The 21,628-nt window shown below is 38.7% G+C and overlaps 1 pseudogene; it reads left to right on the plus strand.

Annotated features, from left to right (window-relative positions):
- LOC126456404 (agrin-like) overlaps window positions 1–21,628 on the plus strand; it is a 379,882-nt pseudogene that overhangs the window by 215,510 nt on the left and 142,744 nt on the right.

Below are 21,628 nucleotides of genomic sequence, written 5' to 3' on the forward strand. Positions count from 1 at the left end.
ACTTGAATCTCATTACAAATAAGTACCCCACTCATACAGTTATAATTGGTGGAGACTTCAATGTACACTCAATTTGTTGGTGAAAATACATGTTCAAAGCCGGTGGTAGACAGAAAACATCTTCCAAAATTGTACTAAATTCTTTCTCTGAGAATTACTTTGAACAGTTAGTTCATGAGCCCACACGAATTGTAAATAGTTGCGAAAATACTCTTGACCTCTTAGCCACAAATAATTCTGATCTAATAGAGAGTGGCACAACGGATACAGGGATTAGTGAACATAAGGTCATTGTAGTGAGGCTCAAAATCACATCAACCAAAACCTCTAAAAATAAATGCAAAATATATCTATTTAAAACAGCAGATAAAAATTTGCTTGATGCCTTCCTAAGAGAGATTCTCCATTCCTTCCAAGCTAATTATGTAAGTATAGACCAGATATGGCTCAAATTCAAAGATACGGTATCGACAGCAATAGATAGATTCATACCACATAACTTAATAAGAGATGGGATTGATCCACCATGGTACACAAAACATGTCAGAACACTGTTGCAAAAGCAACAAAAAAAGCATGCCAAATTCAGAAGAATGCAAAATTCCTAAAACTGGCTAAGTTTCATGGAAGCTCTAAATTTAGTGCAGACATCAATGCAAGATGCTTTTAATAGTTTGCACAATGAAACATTGTCTCAACATATGGTAGAAAACCCAAAGAGATTTTTGTCATATGTAAAGTACACCAGTGGCAAAAAAACTGTCAATACCGTCACTGTGCTATAGCGATGGAAATGTTACCGATGTTGATGCCACTAAAGTGGAGTTACTAAATACAGTTTTCCATAATTCCTTCATGAAAGAAGACGAAGTAAATATTCCAGAATTCGAAACCAGAACAGCTGTTAGCATGAGTGACATAAAAGTAGATATCTTAGGTGTTGCGAAACAACTCAAATCACTTAAGAAAGGCAAGTCTTCTGGTCCAGATGGTATACCAGTCAGGTTCCTCTCAGAGTATGCAGACGCAATAGCGCCTTTCTTAGCAATCGTATACAACCGCTCACGTGATGAAAGGTCTCTTCCTAAAGACTGGAAAGTAGCACAGGTCACACCAATATTCAAGAAATGAAGTAGGAGTAACCCATTGAATTACAGACCCATATCACTGACCTCAATTTGCAGTAGGATTTTGGAGCATATACTGTACTCAAACATTATGAATCACCTTGAAGAAAATGACTTATTGATTCATAACCAATGCAGATTCAGAAAATATCATTCTTGTGCAACACAGCTAGCTCTTTATTCGCATGAAGTAATGAGTGCTGTCGACAAGGGATCTCAGATCGATTCCATATTCCTAGATTTCCAGAAGGCTTTTGATACCGCTCCTCACAAATGACTATTAATCAAGTTGCATGCATATGGAATATTGTATCAGTTGTGTGACTGGATTCATGATTTCCTCTCAGAGAGGTCACAGTTCATAGTGATAGATGGTAAATCACCGAGTAAAACAGAAGTGATACCTGATGTTCTGCTAGGTAGTGTCATAGGCCCTCTGCTGTTCTTGATTTATATAAATGATCTAGGTGATAATCCAAGCAGCCCCCATAGATTGTTTGCAGATGATGCTGTAATATACCATCTAGTAAAATCATCAGATGATCAATTCCAATTACAAAATTATCTAGAGAGTATTTCTGCATGGTGCGAAAAGTGGCAATTATCATTATACAAAGAAAAGTGCGAGGTCATTCACATGGGTACTAAAAGAAATCTGACAAAATTTTGGGTATATGATAAATCACACAAATCTGACAGCTGTCAATTCGACTAAATACCTACGAATTACAATTACGAGCAACTTAAATTGGAAAGACCACATAGATAACATTGTGGGGAAGGTGAAACAAAGACTGTGCTGTGTTGACAGAACACTTAGAAGATGTGGCAAACCCACTAAAGAGAGAGCCTACATTACACTTGTCCATCCTCTGCTGGAATATTGCTGAGTGGTATGGGATCCTTACCAGTAGGATGGACGGAGGACATCGAAAAAGTGCAAAGAAGGGCAGCCCGTTTCATGTTATCGCGCAATAGGGATGAGAGTGTCACTGATATGATACGCTAGTTGGGGTGGCAGTCACTGAAACAAAGGTGGTTTTCTTTGCAGCAAGATCTATTTACGAAATTTCAATCACCAACTTTCTCTTCCGAATGCATAAATATTTTGTTGACACCCACCTACATAGGGAGAAATGATCATCACAATAAAATAAGAGAAATCAGAGCTTGAACATAAAGATTTAGGTGTTCCTTTTTCCCAGCGCATTCTTACAGCTGATAAAGGTAGTGCCACTGTTTTAATGTCTTGTGACGATTATCATGATAAAATGAACAGTTTACTGAGTGACAGCACATTCCGGCAGATCAGTAAAGACCCCAACAACCAGGTGGTAACGAAGACTGCTTCACTTCTGAATGCCTGCCCCCTTCCACCAGAAGTTGTGCGGAGATTGAAACCAAGTGGTGTGGGGCCTCCAAGGCTTTGTCAACTTCCAAACATCCACAAGAATGGTGTTCCTCTGAGTCCAATAGTGAGTAACATCGACTCTATAACCTATGATTTTGCCAGACATTTAGCATCGTTATTAAGGTCTCTGGTGGGAAAATGCGCTCATCATATACATAACTCTGTGGACCTCATTGGCAAACTGAAATCACTCAAACTGAGCAATTCTGATATGTTAGTCAGTTTCGATGTAGTGTCATTGTTCACAAGTTTCCTCTTTCATAATCATTGTTTCTTATTGGAAAAACTTTTGATAAAAAGATTTCAGCTTTCTTTGAACATGTTTTGACCTCAACATATTTTTTGTTCAATAATGAATTTTATGAACGGACTGATGGTGTTGCCATGGGTAGTCCTTTGTCGCCTATGATGGCAAACTTTTTTATGGAGGACTTCGAGGAGAAGATGCTGGAATCTGCTATCTTAAGCTCACAGTGTTTTGGAAGTATGTTAATGACATGTTTGTAGTGTGGGCCCATGGTGAAGAATCTTTTTAGATCATCTGATTTCCATACAAAGACAAATTCAGTTCATGATGGAAATCAAAAAAGATGGATGCCTTCCATTTTTGAATGTGTAGGTAGGGCCCAAAGATGATGGCACTTTGAGACATGCAGTATATAAAAAACTATCCCATATGGATTTATATTTATGCGCAAATAGCTGCCACCATCCTTCAAAGATGATGAGTGTACTCAGAACTCTAGTACACATAGCAAATGTCATTGCTGACGAGAGCAGTCTGGAGGACGAGCTTCTACACCTGAGAAGAGTTTCTGAATCCAGTGGGTACTCTCCACAACAGATACGCAAGGCCCTACCAATGAAACCAACTATGGGCATAAGAAAATCAGAAGAAGACAGGGAAAGTTTTAAATCGATGGGTTTTCTGCTATATGTGGGAAGACTATTGTAAAAAAAAGGACAGATCCTCAGTAAGCATAAAGTGAAAGTGATTTTTCGCCATTCGCCAAAGACAGCAGCACTCCTGGGTTCTGTTAAAGATGATTTGGTGCTTCATAAGCCTGGGGTTTACAAGATCCCCTGTGAATGTGCCCATTCAAACATCGGACAGACAGCATGTATTGTCCAGGAGAGATCCACAGAGCACCGCAAATACACCCGGCTCTTACAACCTAATAAATCTGTGGTGGCAGAGCACTGTATTGACACTGGGCATTCTATGGTGTACAATAACATCAAAATTTTAGCCTCAACATCATCTGTCTGAGCCTCAGTAGTGAAGGAAGCAATTTAAATTCGGTTGGCAAGGAATTTAATTAATAGAGATAGTGGTTTCAGCTTTGACAAATCGTGGAATCCGGCAATTTCTGTAATAATATCACAAAGACATCATGACGGTACAGCTCACAGTGATACATCGATATCACCATGTGGGTCGATTGCACAGCCATAGATCTATTTCCATGCCTATTCCATACCTCCATGCCACCGATTAATGTCTTTGGCGCCTTGTGTGTCTGTGGGCGCATGCACAGTAGTGCAGTCCATGGGTTTAAAAGGAGGAGCAAGTACTGGAGCGTCAGTCACCTCGGCTCACTCTGAAGATGGCTGGACAGTATTCAGCCAAAATATTAGAAGAATAAGTCGAATGTAAGCAGCTGCATGCCCGAAATATTTTGGACCAATATCGCTTTGGTTCACTTTGAGACGCCTGGTCACTTCCCTTGTTCAGAGCCCTTTCTGGCACAAAGTAACAGTGCGGACACGATCAAACCACAGTATTGATCATCTAGGCATGGTTGAACTACAGATAACACGAGCCATGTGCCTCTTCCTGGTGGAATGACTGGAACTGATCGGCTTTTGGACCCCCACCGTCTAAGAGGCGCTACTCATGCATGGTCATTTACATCTTTGGGTGGGTTTAATGACGTCTCTGAACAGTCGAAGGGACCGTGTCTGTGATACAATGTCAACAGGAATTCTGGGAATCTGGGTGATGCAAAACTTTTTTCGATGTTCGTAGAAGACAAAAATATAATTGACAAGACAAACACCTACCAAAAGGTACACCGCAACATTGCAAGAACTCTCTAAGGGGAAGCTTAAAAAGAGACCAGCTACCTTATTCTTCGACTATATGGTTCAGAACATGGAGCAGTGAATAAAACCAGGAGGATGGGAAATATAATAAAGATTGTTGACGTGCTATTTTATTAATTATTTAAATCATAAAACCTACCTGCTGCATACCAGTGATAATCAGAATGTAGTTTTATTAGTGTAAGAGAGAAGAATAAACTTTGTTATATAATATTTTAAAGGATAATACAAGGAACAAAAATACAGAAAGCCTGTGGTTATGGAAACAGAAATAGAATAACATGGAAACTTTCTAATGAGTGAAGTACAGATAAGTAAAGTGGAAACAGTTACACACAGTTGAAACAAATATCAAAGGAGTACAAGAAGTTAAGGTAAAACACATATGCAAAAATCAGTATGTTTAAGAGGATGCTGATCAAGTTCATTGGTGATACTGAATGGAAAACTGTAAAAACTGAAGCTTTGTCTATTGGCCTAATTAGTAAAATGAAACTACTAATGCCATTTAAAAAGTACTTTGTTCTACATTTTATAACATTTTGTACAATTAGCAGACAACATAAATTTTTCAAGTATCCAATTTCTTTCAAATGAAATATGTAATCCATTTCTATTCTGTTCTATGACTCCTGCAAGACTTCTGTCACATATAATTTGTTAGATTTTTTTAATTACAAATTTTCAATAATATGTGAATGTTTCTATTCACTATTGGTACCTTTTCCCGCAAGACTTCAATGCTGAAGTCTATCTTTTATCTGTTTATTACTTTCAACTAAAGGGTACATTAAATATGATAATGAGAAGTTAATAATAAATTCAAAAAGTACAAGTAAGGTGACTGCCACCCTTTTCTCTGGTGTTATGTAACATCACACAGTACAGGCAACTTCTTCTTACATTTTAAAAAGTGTTTGATTTATTTAGAGTAAAATGTATTTTAAATATCCCAGCAGATGGCACTGTTTTTGCAAGTAAAATTTCGAGTTTTATTCCTTATTAGTTGACACCACTTTTTAGTTACATATACTGGTATTGGGAACAGGAAGTTGCATTCAGTTCACTTGCTATATCAGTGTTTCTTTTTCTTCAGAGTTTTCTCTATTGCAGTTGGGAGGTGTTTGTGTCAGTTTTGAGTTAATCTAGCCTAAATCAGTTCAAATTGGTCTTCAAAATGAGTAGAATCAGAATATTGTCAAATGATGTTTTACAGAAGCCAAGAAATTCAGGTTGTATGTAAAGGCTTTAAGCCACACCAAAGTTGCTAGAGAATGAGACAGGAAATGAAATTGATCGTAGCAAAGCAAAAACTTAAGTGCTTAACTCCATTTTCAAATGTTTCATTACAAAGGAAAATCCAGTAAACTTGCCCTAATTTAATCCTCACACCCCTGAAAAGATGAATGAAATCAGTACCAGTGTCAGTGGTGTTGAGAAATAGCTGAAGTCATTAAAATTGAACTAAGCTCCAGGGCCCAATGGAATCCCTGTTATTCTGTACTGAATTTGCTGCTGAGTTAGCCACTCTTCTATCTATAATCTATTGTAGGTCCCTTGAACAAAAAAGCATGCCCAGTTCTTGGAAAAATGCACAGGTCGCGCCAGTCTACAAGAAGGATAGTGGAAGTGATCCACAAAACTGCCATCCAATATTCTTGACATCGATTTGTGTAGAATCTTAGAACATATTCTGAGTTCAGCATAATGAGGTATCTTGAACAGAATGATCTCCTCAGTGCCAACTAATGTGGATTTTGAAAACATCAGTGATATGAAACCCAACTCACACTTTTCTCACATGACATACTGAAAGCTTTGGATCAAGCCAGTCGGGTAGATGTTGTAGTTCTTCATTTCCAAAAAGCATTTGACTCAGTACCAGACCTATGCTTATTGTCAGAAGTATGATTTTATGGGGTATCAAGTGAAGTTTGTGACTGTATTGAGGTCTTTTTGGGAGGAAGGATGCAGCATGTTATCTTGGATGGAGAGCCATCGTAAGGTGTAGATGTAATGTCGGGTGTGCCCAGGGAAGTGTTTTGAGATGGGACCTTTGCTGTTCATGTTGCATATTAATGACCTTGTGGACAATATTAATAGTAATCTCAAGAGTTTTTGCAGGTGATGTATTTATCTATAACGAAGTACTATCTGAAAGAAGCTGCATAAATATTCATCCAGATCTTAATAATATATCAAAGTGGTGCAGAGATTGGCAACTTGCTTCAAATGTTAAGAAATGTAAAATTTTGCACTGCACAAAACAAAAAAAACATAGTATCCAGTGACTGTAATATCAGTGTATCACAGTTGTGATTGACCAACTCTTAGAAAAACCTAGATGTAATACTTTGTAGGGATATGAAATGGAATGATCACATACGTTCAGTTGTGGGTAAAGCAGGTGGTATACAGGGAAGTGCATTCAATCTATAAAGAATATTGCTTATAAATAACTCATGCAACTGGTTCTAGAATATTGCTCAAGTATGTGCAACCCGTACCAGATAGTACTAACAGCGGATATTGAACGTATATGGAGAAAGGCAGCACAAATGGTCACAGGTTTGTTTAATCTGTGGGAGAGCGTCACAGAGATACTGAAGGAAATGAACTGGAAGACTCTTGAAGATAGAGGTAAACTATCCCGAGAAAGTCTATTAACAAAGTTTTAAGAACCAGCTTTAAATTATTACTCTAAGAATAAACTACAGACCGCTATGTATCGCTCACATGATGATCGTGAGGATAAGATTAGAATAATTACTGCATGCACAGAGGCATTCAAACAATCATTCTTCCCGCACTCCATATGTGAATGGTACAGGAAGAAACCCTAATAACTGGTAAAATAGGACATCCCCTCTGCCATTCACCTCATGGTGGTTTGCAGAGTATAGATGTAGATGCAGACGTAGACTGACCTTCACAAAAATGAAAGACACAGTCCTGTAAGTAGTTCATCAGCATTTTATAAAAGTCTGAAAGAAGCTAAGCTGTTCAAAAGAATCTGCATCAAGGAGATGATGTTGGTATGCCTGAAGGTACCAAGATTTTAGATTCCAAGTATTGGCCAGAAATTCTGTGAAATACCTGACATTCGATGATGCCAAAATTAGGGAGTTAGCCTGCAAATTTGACTTAAATGAAGTAGGAGCAATTTGTGATTTCCATAAAGATCATCAAGAAAATAAATTCCCAAGTATGCTACTTCCTTTGAAACACACTTTGGGCGCAATTGCAATATCTTCTAGTGAATGTGAAAGGGGTTTCTCTTAAATTAATTTTATAGTTACTTCATCTAGATCATCTATGCTTGTATGGCCAACTTCTGCAGTGCTATTCATCATAATTGTAGGGCCTCCTCACACACAGTTCAAACCACAAATATGTGGATTCATGGCTGCTCCAAGGTCATCATTCTGCAGCTGATAGCAAAAGCAAGCAGCAATCTAGAAATGATGAGCGTACATCACAGGATATGTTAAAAGTGTGGAAGCTACTGGAATAACATCTTTGTGACTACCAGCACATTTTTTCCCCCAGAAAAGAAGCACTGGTTAACTACAGTAAGTAATCTCATTCTCTGAATAGGGATTGCTGATTTCTCAAAAGATAGTGAGAAGTGAGAGAAAATACTAGATGCAAACAGATCAATGAGTGGAAAGAATAGTATAAGCACAGTGTGAAAGAACAGGAGTTCTATTTCCATCCCTGTATTCCAGTATATAATTTTCGTTTTCAGAAGCTTGACATGTTTTGTATACACTTTTTTTATTGTGATTGGCCAAATTATGATCCATTTGCAGAAATACTTAATTTTTCTGTCTACATTTTACATTACAGTCTTTATTTTACTTTATTGGTTCAAATATTTTGATCAGGAACATTCCTCTATGTGAGATTTGGTGTTAAACATGAAGTATTAAATTTTGTGCACTTAGGAATGTCATTATAAGAAAATCTTTTGACATTTTATTACTATTTGATACTTATTTTTACAGCAATGGTGAAGAGAAGAATCTTTTTTCATTCTTTCTTTCTTTCTCTTCCATTTTTACTGTTGCCATATTGCTTGTGCAGACATTTCTTCAATACTTGTTTGTCATTTTCTCTTTTCTACTTGATATGTGTGTTTCAGAGTGTTTGAGAACGCTGGTACATCATCTGGATTAGTAGGATGTATACGACTCCTCCAAGTGGGAAGGCATCGTATCAGACTTCATGAAGGTCGTGATCCACATGTGATTCACACTTTTGGGCTAACTGAATGTAGACATGATCCTTGTGCTAGTATGCCTTGCTTCCATGAAGGGACATGTGAACGTCTCAGTGTTCATGACAATCATTTTTCTTGCCATTGTCAGCCTCTTTACACAGGTGTGTATGGATACATTTGCAACTTATAAACTCTGCTAGTGACTGTAAGGAACTAATTTCAGTTTACTTCTGTTATTTCTTGTGGAGTGTGACTTGATGGCTAAGTACCTGCAAATCCGTAGCTATATGAGTCAGTCCTCAGTTGGTTCTAAGATATCTCCTGCACTTATCACTTCTCTTTCACCTCTGTCAATGCTTTTGTAGTTTGGAGTCCGCATAAAACTGGCTGCGTAAGTCAGTTCATGTGTGTGTGTTTGTGTGGTGTGTGTGTGTGTGTGTGTGTGTGTGTGTGTGTGTGTGTGTGTGAGAGAGAGAGAGAGAGAGAGAGAGAGAGAGGAGAGAGTCCACAATTGTAAACTGTTCTCCAAAGTTGATGTGTGGAGATAGATCCATGGAACAGGGACTAAAGAAGTCTCTAGATGCTGTCAACTGAGCAGTTGACAGCATCTAGAGACTTCTGCAGTTTCTTCTTCATGCGAAAATCTCTCCACATCACCTTTGGAGTACAATCTGGGGAGGTCTGCGTTTTGACTGTAACCAGTCACCAAGAAACGTTATTTGTGTGATATAGACTGTTCTAGTTTGATTGACTCCCATGACTTGTTTCAACTAGGATTAGGTGTAATTTTCATTCCATAGATCTAACATGAGGAGGTCCTGTATAACATCTCATATAAAGAAAAATACAACAAAAACAAAAAAAGAAATTTGGTAATGTTCCTTCCAAAAATCCTAAGTAAATAGTTCTCATGGATTTGGAATAAGTCAAAAATCTCAAACATATTTTCATACAAGAAATAATACCAAAATTGTCACAAACACACAAATATACAAGGTTTGTTCAGAAAAATATGAGAATTTTTGTTTTTTGCACAGAATTTTATTTTTTCATCCACTTCAATATAGTCTTCATTAGATATAAACAATGGAAACTCTACATTGCAATATCAACAGTACAGGGGAAAGATAGATTATTCATCACTGTAGAGGTGACATGTTGAACTGCAGACAGGCACAATGAAAGGACTGCAAACATTTAGCTTTTGCCCAAAGCATTCTTCAGAAAAGAAAAAACAACTGCATTCACACAAGCGAGCACATCTCATGTACACATGACCATTGTCTCCAGCAGCTCCAGCTGGAATGAAAATGCCGGTTGGAGTGCCCAGAGACTGCAATCATGTGTGTGTGAGGTGTGCTTGCTTGTGTGAAAGAGTGTGTTTTTTCTTTTGTGAAGAAGGCTTTGGCCAAAGCTTAATGCAGTCTTTTTGTTGTTCCTGTCTGCAACTCAACGTGCCATCTTTATGGTGAGTAGCAATTTATCCTTTTCCTAATATTGTTGGTACCCCAACCTAGACTTTCAGTTAAGTGAGTCTTACATATAATTAACACTAGATGATGACTGTCATGTATATTGTCTTTGTATCAGATGGACCAACATACTTTAAAATTGTTGTTGTTATAGTTTTTGAGGCTAACAGGAGGGGTCCCATCTCTCTGCATTGAGCTTGGTGAGCTGCCATTAACGACCCAGCAACAACTCCTCACAGTGCATACAAGCTCATATCCGTATGACTTTCAGCTCTCTTAGCAAGGGTTTGAGCTGACTGCTACTCTTGTTGACTATGTGGACTTCCATATACCAGTCTACACTGATGAAAAGATGCAGGGGGCAACCTTGGCTGATTTTCAATGTGGGTCCTCAAAATCTGTTAACTGAATGTATGCTCCATTTGGATATAATTTATACAAGACCTTGATGGAATTGAAGCAACTGATAATTATTTAAGCTACAATACTCCTCATGTACTCTGACTCCCAAATAGCACTCTGATCCATTACATGAACCAAAAAGTGAAACACACCGTGTCTGTTAGGAATACCTGAGCATCAGGTACCCAACAGAATATCACCTCCTACCCTAGAGGATGTAAGTCAATAAGGATATTCTTAATGGGCAGGACCTGTTTCTCAGTTTAACAGATTCAGCAGCCAAGGACACATGCACAGTACCTTCAATACTGCAGTATATTGCACCATTGCAAGCTAAGTCCTTAATGTTGAGAAACAGTATTATATGTCAGAATGAGAATGAATGGCTGCAAGTGAGACATACTACCCAGTTGTCAGTTGGCTGTAGGCCACTTTAATTATCATCTGGGCTGAGGCTAGTGTCATTTGGTTGGTTGCTAAATTAGTATATTTGTGTCAAAAACAAGCACATCTCTTTAGCCATCTCAGTTACAGAGAAATTTTTGTTAGGGTTGTAAGAAATATGTATATTCTTGAAACATTTTAATATTTGTTCATTATAAATATCAGTTCAGTAATTAATGTTTATTATGTAGATAAGAATAAATATTATCTTTCTTTTTCAACTGAATTTTTATTGTTGGTCTTACTAAACATGTTTCTCCTAATCGTATTAGGCACCTTCAGTGGTTTTTGTATATACTATTCTTTCTGTATGCTCATTGGCTCTCATGTAAGCACATGATGAACATAAACTAAATGTTATGCATTAAAGGAAAATTCATTCAAGAAAACTATAAAATTGTGTGATAGAATTACCGTCCAGTATTTACCTGTAGGAGATGAAATATTGAGTACTGCCAATAGAGATATAGTATTACACAGGAATATCCTAACTTTTAATACTTTTGGTTAGTTCCTTTCTCAGGAAAAATGAAATAATCATGTGGCATTGGTGGCAAGGAGACCCTGTCTGGGGAAGTTCGGCTGCCAGGATGCAAGTCTTATTTCAGGTGAAGCCACATTGGGTGACTTGTGTTTTGGTGATGATGAAATAATGATGAGAACAGCACAACATCCAGACCACAAGTGAAGAAAATCTCCAACCCAGCCGGGAATCGAACCCAGGCCAGCTGCAGGGTAGGCAAACAGGTTACCACTCAGCTAAGCAGACAGATCCTTTCTCAGCATAGGGAGAGGGAGGAAAGTTGTCATTCAGACCCCCGGATGAAAACCATTCACCTGTTGTAATGATAAGGGGATGCAAAGATCTTTTTTCAAATTTCATTCCACATAACCTTGCTTGCTGTACAATGCACTTAATTTGATGAAAATGCCAGTGGACACACAAAATGAGAGACACAAAAACCACTGAAGATGGCTAATACAGATAGGAAAAACATATTTGGCAAAAACAATGATAAAAATTTGATTTCAAAAGGTAGATTGTATTTGTTCTTATCTACATGATAAATATAGTTGAACCTGAGGAACAGTGTATTAAAATATTAACAGTAAACAGTAAATTTACATAAATATGAACTAGCAGTCATATATAAATACTATGTAAATAACAGACTCGATAAGCAGCTGTTCTCTGCAAATAAAATAAAGCAAAATAAAAAAATAAAAGTTATTAATACATTTTTTTGGTGTAATGAATCCCACAAGTGTTCTTTGTGTTACTTAATGTGTAGAAACTATTTTTACATGTTTAAAATAGTTGTTCCTCTCTTCTGTTGTGCTACTTGACCTATTCCACATCCCTGAAAATTTTCCTTCATGATGTAATGTACAAAACCATAGTGGAATAACTGAATCTTAATGGGAGGCCACTTACTTTTCAAATTTTGTTGAAATTTAAGACAAGGAACCCATGCCACAGTGACCAAGAAGGAGTGTGTTGGTTTATTACTGCTTATATATGTGTGCTCGACAGATATCATACTCCAGAATGACATGTTCACTCTAAAGCAGAATGTGTACTGATATGAAACTTATTTGCTGATTAAATCTGTGTGCCAGGCTGAGACTTGAACTCATTACTTTATTTTTAATTTGCCATAACCAATGAAGAACAGTAGAGGGACATTTTTACAGTATAATGTACATTATAAGAGAAGGAGGGGGAGAGGAGAACAATCAGGGCTATACATTCAGCAGCCGGTGAAGCCCAAGGGCAGGAGTCATAATTGATATCTAGTCATGGTGCCTCAGGACCTGATGCAGGGTAAGAGTGGGAGGGAGTAGGAATAAGGTCCATTACACCCTAACTGGACAGGGCACGCATAAATACTCCACAGTTTCTGGCAACTGGGTTGTTGCTCCCAGGTGGACATTCTGTAAGTTGCACAAAAAGCTGAGCCCTGATTTGTCACCATCGCTGTAGAGATAGCTGAGCATCCAAAATTTTCCCAGAGTATGGTGTTGGTTTTGGGAGCCAGGAAGTTAGGTTCAATCATTATTGGGGGGATGTGGAGAAATCAGGCAACCATCTATGGGCTGAGCTCCCAAATGTTAAGAGTTGATGGGCATGTGAGGCGGTGGGTTTGCTCATCAAGTTGTTGGCAGGCAGCACACTGTGGGTTGTCAGCTAATCCAGATGTATGGATCTTCTGTCATATTGCTCAAACATATATGGGGAGGTAAAATGGATGAATATTGTCCATACATTTGACCAACAGATCACAGGGTACTTCCGTTCAATGATGTTACATGACACCTGACATAAGAGGGTGAGAAAGATATCTTTGGCCATAGGTGGATGCGTGGTCAGGAATGCAAGATGCACATGACTATAAACTGCAAGGAAGGTCACAATATGTGACGAGGTATGAATGTGACCAATTGGCACTGGTGGCAGGGTGGACACCAGCATGAGGACATCCACCATTCTATGTGTGATGGATGCTCTCAGTCCAGTCCATGGTTTCCGTGTCATTAACATATACAGAGCATCAGACCTCTGCTGAATACTGAGTATACTGAGTAGACCAAGTCCTCCATGTGGGCGGAGGGGGGGAGGAGAGGTAAACATTGCATATCGGACCTTAAGGATCATTCCTGCCATCAGATAATATTCAAAGGTCACTTTCAGATCATGTCTAATTGTGTGCAATAAGGATAGGATGTGTGTAACATGGCAATTGAGGTAGACAACCCACTGAAGAGGGTTGAGACGGAAGAAGATTGTTGTAGGTCTCAGCTGCAATGCACACCAAACATTAGTGGCCATCATATGGGATGTATTGGGGGCTGAAGACAATGCCTGGGTACTTTATGGTCTGCACCCATGGGAAGAGGACTAGTTTGTCACTGGAGAGGCTGCATCCTATTGGCAGGGCTGCCAATTTATTTATGTTCATTGAACTAGTTGCTGCTGCACCAGATGTCATGATTGCTTCAATGGTCTGTCATGTTTGGTGTTGTTGTAGCCTGACTCACATGAATATTGATTTGGGGTTCCCAAGAGGAGTTCCAGTTCAAAGTTATATAGCAGGGTCAACAGTGAATAGCCTCGTGGGGTATATCACCATACTGGAACTGGACTCATTAAGCAATGGTTGACTTGTATGTGGGAGTTAGCACTGTCATATATGCCACATATGATTTTAAGGAAATGGGGTTGGGAAACCCATCGGAGTCATCAGAGAGAATAGGAACCCACAATGTACTTTGTCATTTGTGTTGTCGAAGTTGATTGTGACCATAGCTGCACAGAGCCAGTATGTCACACCCAGTGCTACCATACTCTGAAATTCACCAGCTGGTGGCTGCATAGTCTCCTGACCACCTGGGGTCATCTGTTTTAGTGAAAGGACCCAGGGATGAAGGGTTGCCACCAAAATGCGGGCAAAGATTTTGTAGTCCTCATTACAGAGGATTAGCAGGTGGATAGGAATGATGCTGCCTGGACAGAGTCAGGAGGGACAACATAGCCTAGTATGAAAAGTTCTTGAAACATGCTGTTCCATCTTGGGACCTTTAATATCTGGAAGGCATAATAAAACTTTATAGGCAACATGTCTATAATAGGGTATTTGTTATTGGTATCCTTGTCAGTAGCAGCCACCACCTCATCCATGGTTATCTGTTCCATCAATTCGTTATCCTCTCTGTCATGGGCAGTGGAAGGGATGTAAGACAAGACCTGCCCAGTTACTGTCACATTGGCAGTCTGGCACTGTAGATGTTCCAGTAGTGATCGACAAAAGTGGTGACTATTTCAGATTGTTGGGTGATGGTTTGTGCCAGTGGCATGAAGGTTTGGTTATGAACTGTCATCGTGGATCATTGGTTGTGATATGATGCATGGTAGGTATCTAGTGGTCCAGTGAAGTCTTGGAGGATGGCATAATAGTAGTTAGTTGTGTGTCAGCACAATGTGCTTCCCTCATCACATCAGGGTTTGCCTTAAGGAGGCCTTGGCACACCCTAACCACCAGTCTAAAGTCATTCTTTAGGTGAGAAGTCATTACTCACAAGTTTTCCAAGTCTCTGTTATGTGACATTGACATCCCGTCTCCTGGAGTTGGGTGATGTTCATTTTTCATGGTGTGTGACGATCATATACTGTTTGCGATTTGAGGAGAGTCATGTAGATGCATGCACTGTGGTGAGAGAAAGCCAGCAGTCATAGATCAGCATCTTGGACATCAGACACTAGCTCCTGGGAGACACTTCTCTTGCCATGTGTCAATGAGCCAGAGGTCTCGGAAAATCAAGCAGAGCTCTTGACAGGTTTTAAAGTGGGACACCTGATCTTTCTGTTGTAAGAAGCAGTTGAAGATCCCTCCAAATATAGAAGTAGCATAATGCTGTAATAAAAATAGGGGGAGGGGGGAGAGATGTTTCCAAAGTAGAATATGGCTCTCACCTGCTGGTGAGTGGAACTGTGCAGAGCATAGATGTTGATGATTTGCATGTCTGTAGCGGTGAAGGCCATGCCTCATCCTGTTGGGAGAATGGTGAGATCCATAATGAGAATGCCTTCACAAACATATGCAACCACACCCCTAGCAAGGGGGTATTGGCAGAGGTATAATGTACATATCTGGCAATGTGAGGTAGAACAGCTAATTGTGCTTTTTGTAGGAGTGCAGTGTCAATTTCAAATGACCAAATCATGTCTCGCAATATCTTCACAGGCAAACTGATGTAGTTGGTATTGATATTTGCAATGCTGTATGATTGGTGGTGCAGTGAGGGTAGGTTTGGTATCACGTTGCTGGGAATTGAGAGCAAACAAGGCGGTCATAGACCATTCCATCCAGCCCATGAAGTTGTAGCCAGGGTATGGTTAGGTTGTGGCTGTGAAAGCACCACTCCAAATGGGGGTCATGGTCCATTTCTACATAGAAGAGTGAAGTCTTAGCAAATCATCCATTTGCTCTAGTGGTTTAGGGTGTTCAACTGAACGAAGAATTGTCCAAAGGGTCAGACACATCCTCTGGTTCTACAACCCCTGCGCTTGCTGGCCATTTGTTCATCAGAGACAGTGTTACATTGATCTCTTTGACACATGGTCATCATCCATGGGAACTGCAACCAAGGTGTCATCAGCAGGAGAGGGACCCTGATCTGAGACTGTGCAACATCTGTGTTTTTGGCACTTGGGTGACCATTGCTTCTGTGACTGACTTTCCATGTCAGAAGACAGGAGCAAATCACATGGTTCTGGTACAAAGCTTGTCACCAGTACTGTCATTTACGTAAACTCTATGTTGTTATCTGAGGGATGATAGGCTTTCACTAGTGGTGGTGTCAGTGGCGTCAACAGAGCCATTTTGTTGCCGTGGGTGTTGTACGACAGTTATATAGGTGGCATCTGCTAAGGACGCTAATATAGGATCAAAGTTGTGGTGCAGATTTGTGGGGGCAACAAGAGCCGTCATGTAGGAGACTGGAAGGAACATCGGTTGTGGTGCAGGTATCACGTTAGAGGCTGGAAGTTTTGTGATGCCCTTCCTTGCTGCATTCTGAGAAAGTCCAAGGTTGGCCATGGTAAATGATGACCACAAGGCAGCCACATATCTGAAGGTAGGCTAGCACATTACGTCAGAGGTCTAAGGTTATCTGGTGAATGGATTGAGTACCAGGTATGTTCACAATTGTGCCCAGTGCTCAGCTACATAGCCATGAATGGTGCGATATGGATGGAAGGTGTACATGATGTTGGCTGCAGAGAGTTCAAACAGCAGTTCAAAGATCCAAATTGTCCACATGCCTAACCCTGCATGTTTGTCCATCACCAGCCCAACTTTACCATCAGTGTGGCAGAAACAGAGTCCCTACTGCATGTTCCAAAGGATGTTATCACAATTCATGTCATTGACAGCTTGAAGATAGACAGAGCTGTTCAGTAGAGATAAGTGGATGCCCTCAATGTCGTTTTTTGAGATTTTGGCTGCATCACAAAGAAAGCACTCTACTTCAAGATCTTTGGACTCACATAGCCATTGCAGAATGTGAAATGGAGTATTGATTTATGGAATCTGTTCACCATTGATCTAGAGCACAAGACAGCACACAAATAACGCTATAGAAGGTAAACGAAACTAGCATGTGCACTCCACAGGTGGAAGTACAGGATGTCCGTTCCACTCAGCTGCTTAAACCAGACTACTGACTGAGCTACCCAAGCATGCTCATGACTCACCAGTGCCAGTGCCAGTGCATCTCCTACTTTTCTAACATCACAGAATTTCTTGTGTGAAACTTGGGTGTTGAGCACCATGGAAGAAAGGATGTTGTGGAGACATGGCTTGCTGTAACCTGGGTAATGTTTCCAGAATGCAATTTTCTTCTTGAAAAGGGCTGATGAGTTCATTTTAGTCAAGAGTTTGGTCAGTTAAGCATAGATTTAGATTTCTTAAATGAGGTTTCTTTTTATTGGAATTCCTACACTCCCTACCTTAGTGCCCTAGGGGCTATGAAAGATTTTAAGATGACAAATGATGTGGCGGAAAGAGAAATGAAGTTAATGGAAGTTTTCAATAAACTAATAACAGCCAATGAAGAACAAAAATAATTAATTTTGTGATGTGTGCAAGATCACCAGAGACAATACCCTGGTTGCAAAGAAAACATATTAGAAATAAAATTGAACTAAATTGGTGTTGATTTACACTGCATTCACAATTTAGGCTGCAATCATGCACTTTTTATGTTCTGTTGCTTAGCAATACTTAAATTTCTCCCATTTAAATAAGTTTAAGCATATTTGCAAAACATATATCGGTAGATTTTAATTGTTTATTCCAGTATAAAATACCCACACTTTTTTCAGTATGTAAGCCTTATTTAAATATTTAAGTCCATTGCAGCATGGGATAATATTAATTACTTGTAATGAAATTAAATTTGTCACATTATCAAAACATGTCAAAAGTAAAAATGGGGGGGGGGGGGGGGGGGGGAACGACATGTGCACTCAAACCTCGTAACATTTTTATGTAACCCCCATATAAGAACAAGCCTGTATAGAATCAGTGCTTGACCAAATAATCCTTCAGTGATTTGAAACTGTTCCCATCCATTACTATTTTCATGAATTTAGGAAATGCATTATACAGCTTGATGTTGGGTTGGAGCATGCCCTTACATCTTGCATTTGTCTTGTGTTGTAGCTGTGCACACATTCAATATGAGTGACATGTGAATGGTTACTGTTTAATTTCTTTTTTACAATAATGATGTTTTCTAGTACTTTTATGTAAATACATGGAAGTGGCAGTATTTTATTTTTCCTAAATAATTGCCTGCATGATGATCTTTGATCTACCCCTTCTGTTAGTCTAATAATCTTTCTCTGTAATCCAAATGATTTCAAACTTGGTCCACAATTTCTCTTAAGTGCTACAGCAATATTAAGTGAGCATAATCAAAACATATAGTCCAAAGATTATTGTCCAATGTAAACTTTCTTAGTGTTTGTACAATTTGAAATACATTTTCCTCAGTTTTCTGGTTATGAAGTCTACATGCATAGCTCATTTCATCTTCTGTTGTTTCTATATACCAAGATATATTGTACATTCTGTTTTTCCAGCGTATACCCATTTATTTCAGTATGAGGACTAGCTGGTGTCCTCATGTGGATGGGGAATATGTCCACTGCAATGGCTGTTTTCCAAATTTATAAACAAACTGTTAGCATCAAAGTACTGTACCATATTCTTTGTGAGGCCTTAATGTTATTTTCAAAGGTCTCTTTGGTATTTCCAGTAATTAAGATCCAGGCGTCATCCGCAGATTAGTTTAGTTTTCTGTTACTGCTGTTTATACATACATCATTTACAAATAGTTGTAGGCGTGTGTCCCTGCATAAGTTAATTAATCACAAAAAATCAGCTGAAATTGAGCATGTGAGAACAAGTATATTCAGTACTAGCACAAAGTATAATGTTGACAACAGAGTTATTCAAATAACTAAATTACTACTGGGAGCATTGAAATGATCTCAACAATTAATAGTTCTTAGAGAAAGTCACTTGCTGATACGACAACACTAAATATAAGAATGAAGCCATGAGTTGCTGTTAGAATAACATTCTATAGTGCTGACTCACCCAGAAAATAAACTGTACAAGTGTTCCACATGAGTGTGGGACACAGAACAAAGTCTCTAACTGGTCACTAAATATTCACCAGCTTCAACATGAAGACTGGGGATGATAATGTCTCTCATGGGAGAAATTGCCTGGGCAAATCCAAAGAAATGAAACACATTTATTAAGTGAGCACACTGACTGTGGCAGGCAGGAGCTTAAACCCCTGCTAGTACCCACATGGGTAAATGCAGTAGCTGGTCAGAGGGAATGTCTTGTGGCACAGAGCACTGTTTTACATACTGAGCTGTGTTGCTGACATGAAGCAGCACACTGGGAGTGAGTCTCAATTCTTTGCAATGAGGGTCTCAAATATGAAGTGTACAGCCAAATGACATGTTCGTCATGACACGTGCTCCTATGTTATCACCATGAAGGAAAGATACAAACTGAAGATGAGATTACCCCAGCTGAATCCTAGCCAGGTCTGGAGCTATTGTCTTGGTCCTGATAACCTGTGACTGTAGTAGATGGGTATCCACTCACATGCCTAAATTGAGGGTTTTGGGTGGAAGTAGGCACATGGAGAAAGAAACTCACTGCAATAGCAAATGGCTGTAGTGAAACAGGTGCATAGGGAATGGGGACAGTATGTTAAGATCAATGTGCAGTGATGGTCTGTCACATAGTGAAAACAGGATTAGACTTGGGTCCTTGGGAAACTCATTCTTTAACCACTATAAGTCTGACTGGTGGATATTGACTGTGCCACTTACTTCATGCATTATAGTTATGAACTGTCCCCCTCCTCCCTCCCCCCCCCCCCCTCCCCTCTCCTTCCATGGAAGTATGACTTAATCCAGTTACATGCTGCTCCCCTAATACCACAATTCTCAATTCTGAATGTTACTAAGTAATTCGTCATGATTGATGGTATCAAAGAGTTTTGATACATATACGAATGTGCTTTAGGTATGTTTCTGTCCATCCAGTGTTTGAGGCATTTTGTATAGAAAAGATAAGATCACTGTTTTGGTTGACAGGCTTTTATTTATTTATTTATTTATTTTTGCTAAAATTACATTGTGGTTCATTTAGTATTTCATACTTATTTAAGAAATTAGACAGTCTTTTATTTAAAAAAAAAAGACATAAGGTGTCCTAGAGTTTTTGAACATACAGACAGTAGAGAAACAGGTATATCGTTAGATAGTTCTTGGCTTCCTGATTTATTTAACAATTTTAAGCACATTGGAAAGTTACTAGTTGAGAAGGGAAGGTTCAAAAGATAAGTCAATGGTTCAGAGATTATGTGTGTACATTTTATACAACAAAATCTGGTATATTATCTATTCCTAATAAGTGTTTAGCTTTTAGTAGCTTGGTTTATTTCTGTGCTTCCTACATATTTGTTGGACTGAGAAATATTGTGTTACCTAATTCTTAAATTTTTGATGTCAGGTCTGTGTAATGTTTATAGGTAACATTTTGCTCCCACTACATTTACAAAATAACTGTTAAACACATTAGATACATCCTTTGGTTTGGTGATAGTTTGCAAATTTTGATTAAATTGCGTACTGTTAATTTTCATTTTGTTACGACCTGTTTCTTTCTTTACAATATTCCAAACAGGTTTCATTTTATTTGGCATATTTCTGATGTATCTGTCATTTTACACCATTATGCTGTTTTTATTACCTTCCTGGGTATTGTTTTACAGTTTTTTAAAATAATTATCAATTTCAGGTTTTGTGTGCTATGCAGGAACAATTCCAATGTATATGATTTTGTGATACCTGAAGTGACCTAGTTATTTATGTGACTGGTTTTTACCTGCTAGTTTTAAGTGGAAATGCTACATCAAAATTATATTTAATTTATCAAAAAAATATTGACTTTCTCAGATATACTTCCAATACAGTAAACTTGCTCCCATTACTTTTTACATAATAATTCCTAAATATTTTGATTTCTACATCAACATCATATTCTGCAAGCCAAGCCACGTAATGGTGTGTGGTGAAGGGTACTTTTGATGCCACTAACTGATCCCTCCTTACCTGCTCCACTCATAAATGGTGCATAGGAAGAATGATTGCCAGTAAGCCACTTTCTTAGCTCTAATTTCTTGAATTTTTGCATTTTGATCATTTTATGAGATGTATGTGTAAGGAAGTAGTATGTTGTCCACTTCTTCTTGGAAAGAGCTCTGTTGAAATTTCAGTGTAAATCTCTCCATAGTGCACAATGCCTCTCTTGTAATATCTCCTACTGGAGTTTACTGTGCATCTCTGTAA

This window comes from Schistocerca serialis, chromosome 2 (genome assembly GCF_023864345.2).
Source record: "Schistocerca serialis cubense isolate TAMUIC-IGC-003099 chromosome 2, iqSchSeri2.2, whole genome shotgun sequence".
In the NCBI taxonomy this organism is placed as follows: Eukaryota; Metazoa; Arthropoda; class Insecta; order Orthoptera; family Acrididae; genus Schistocerca; species Schistocerca serialis.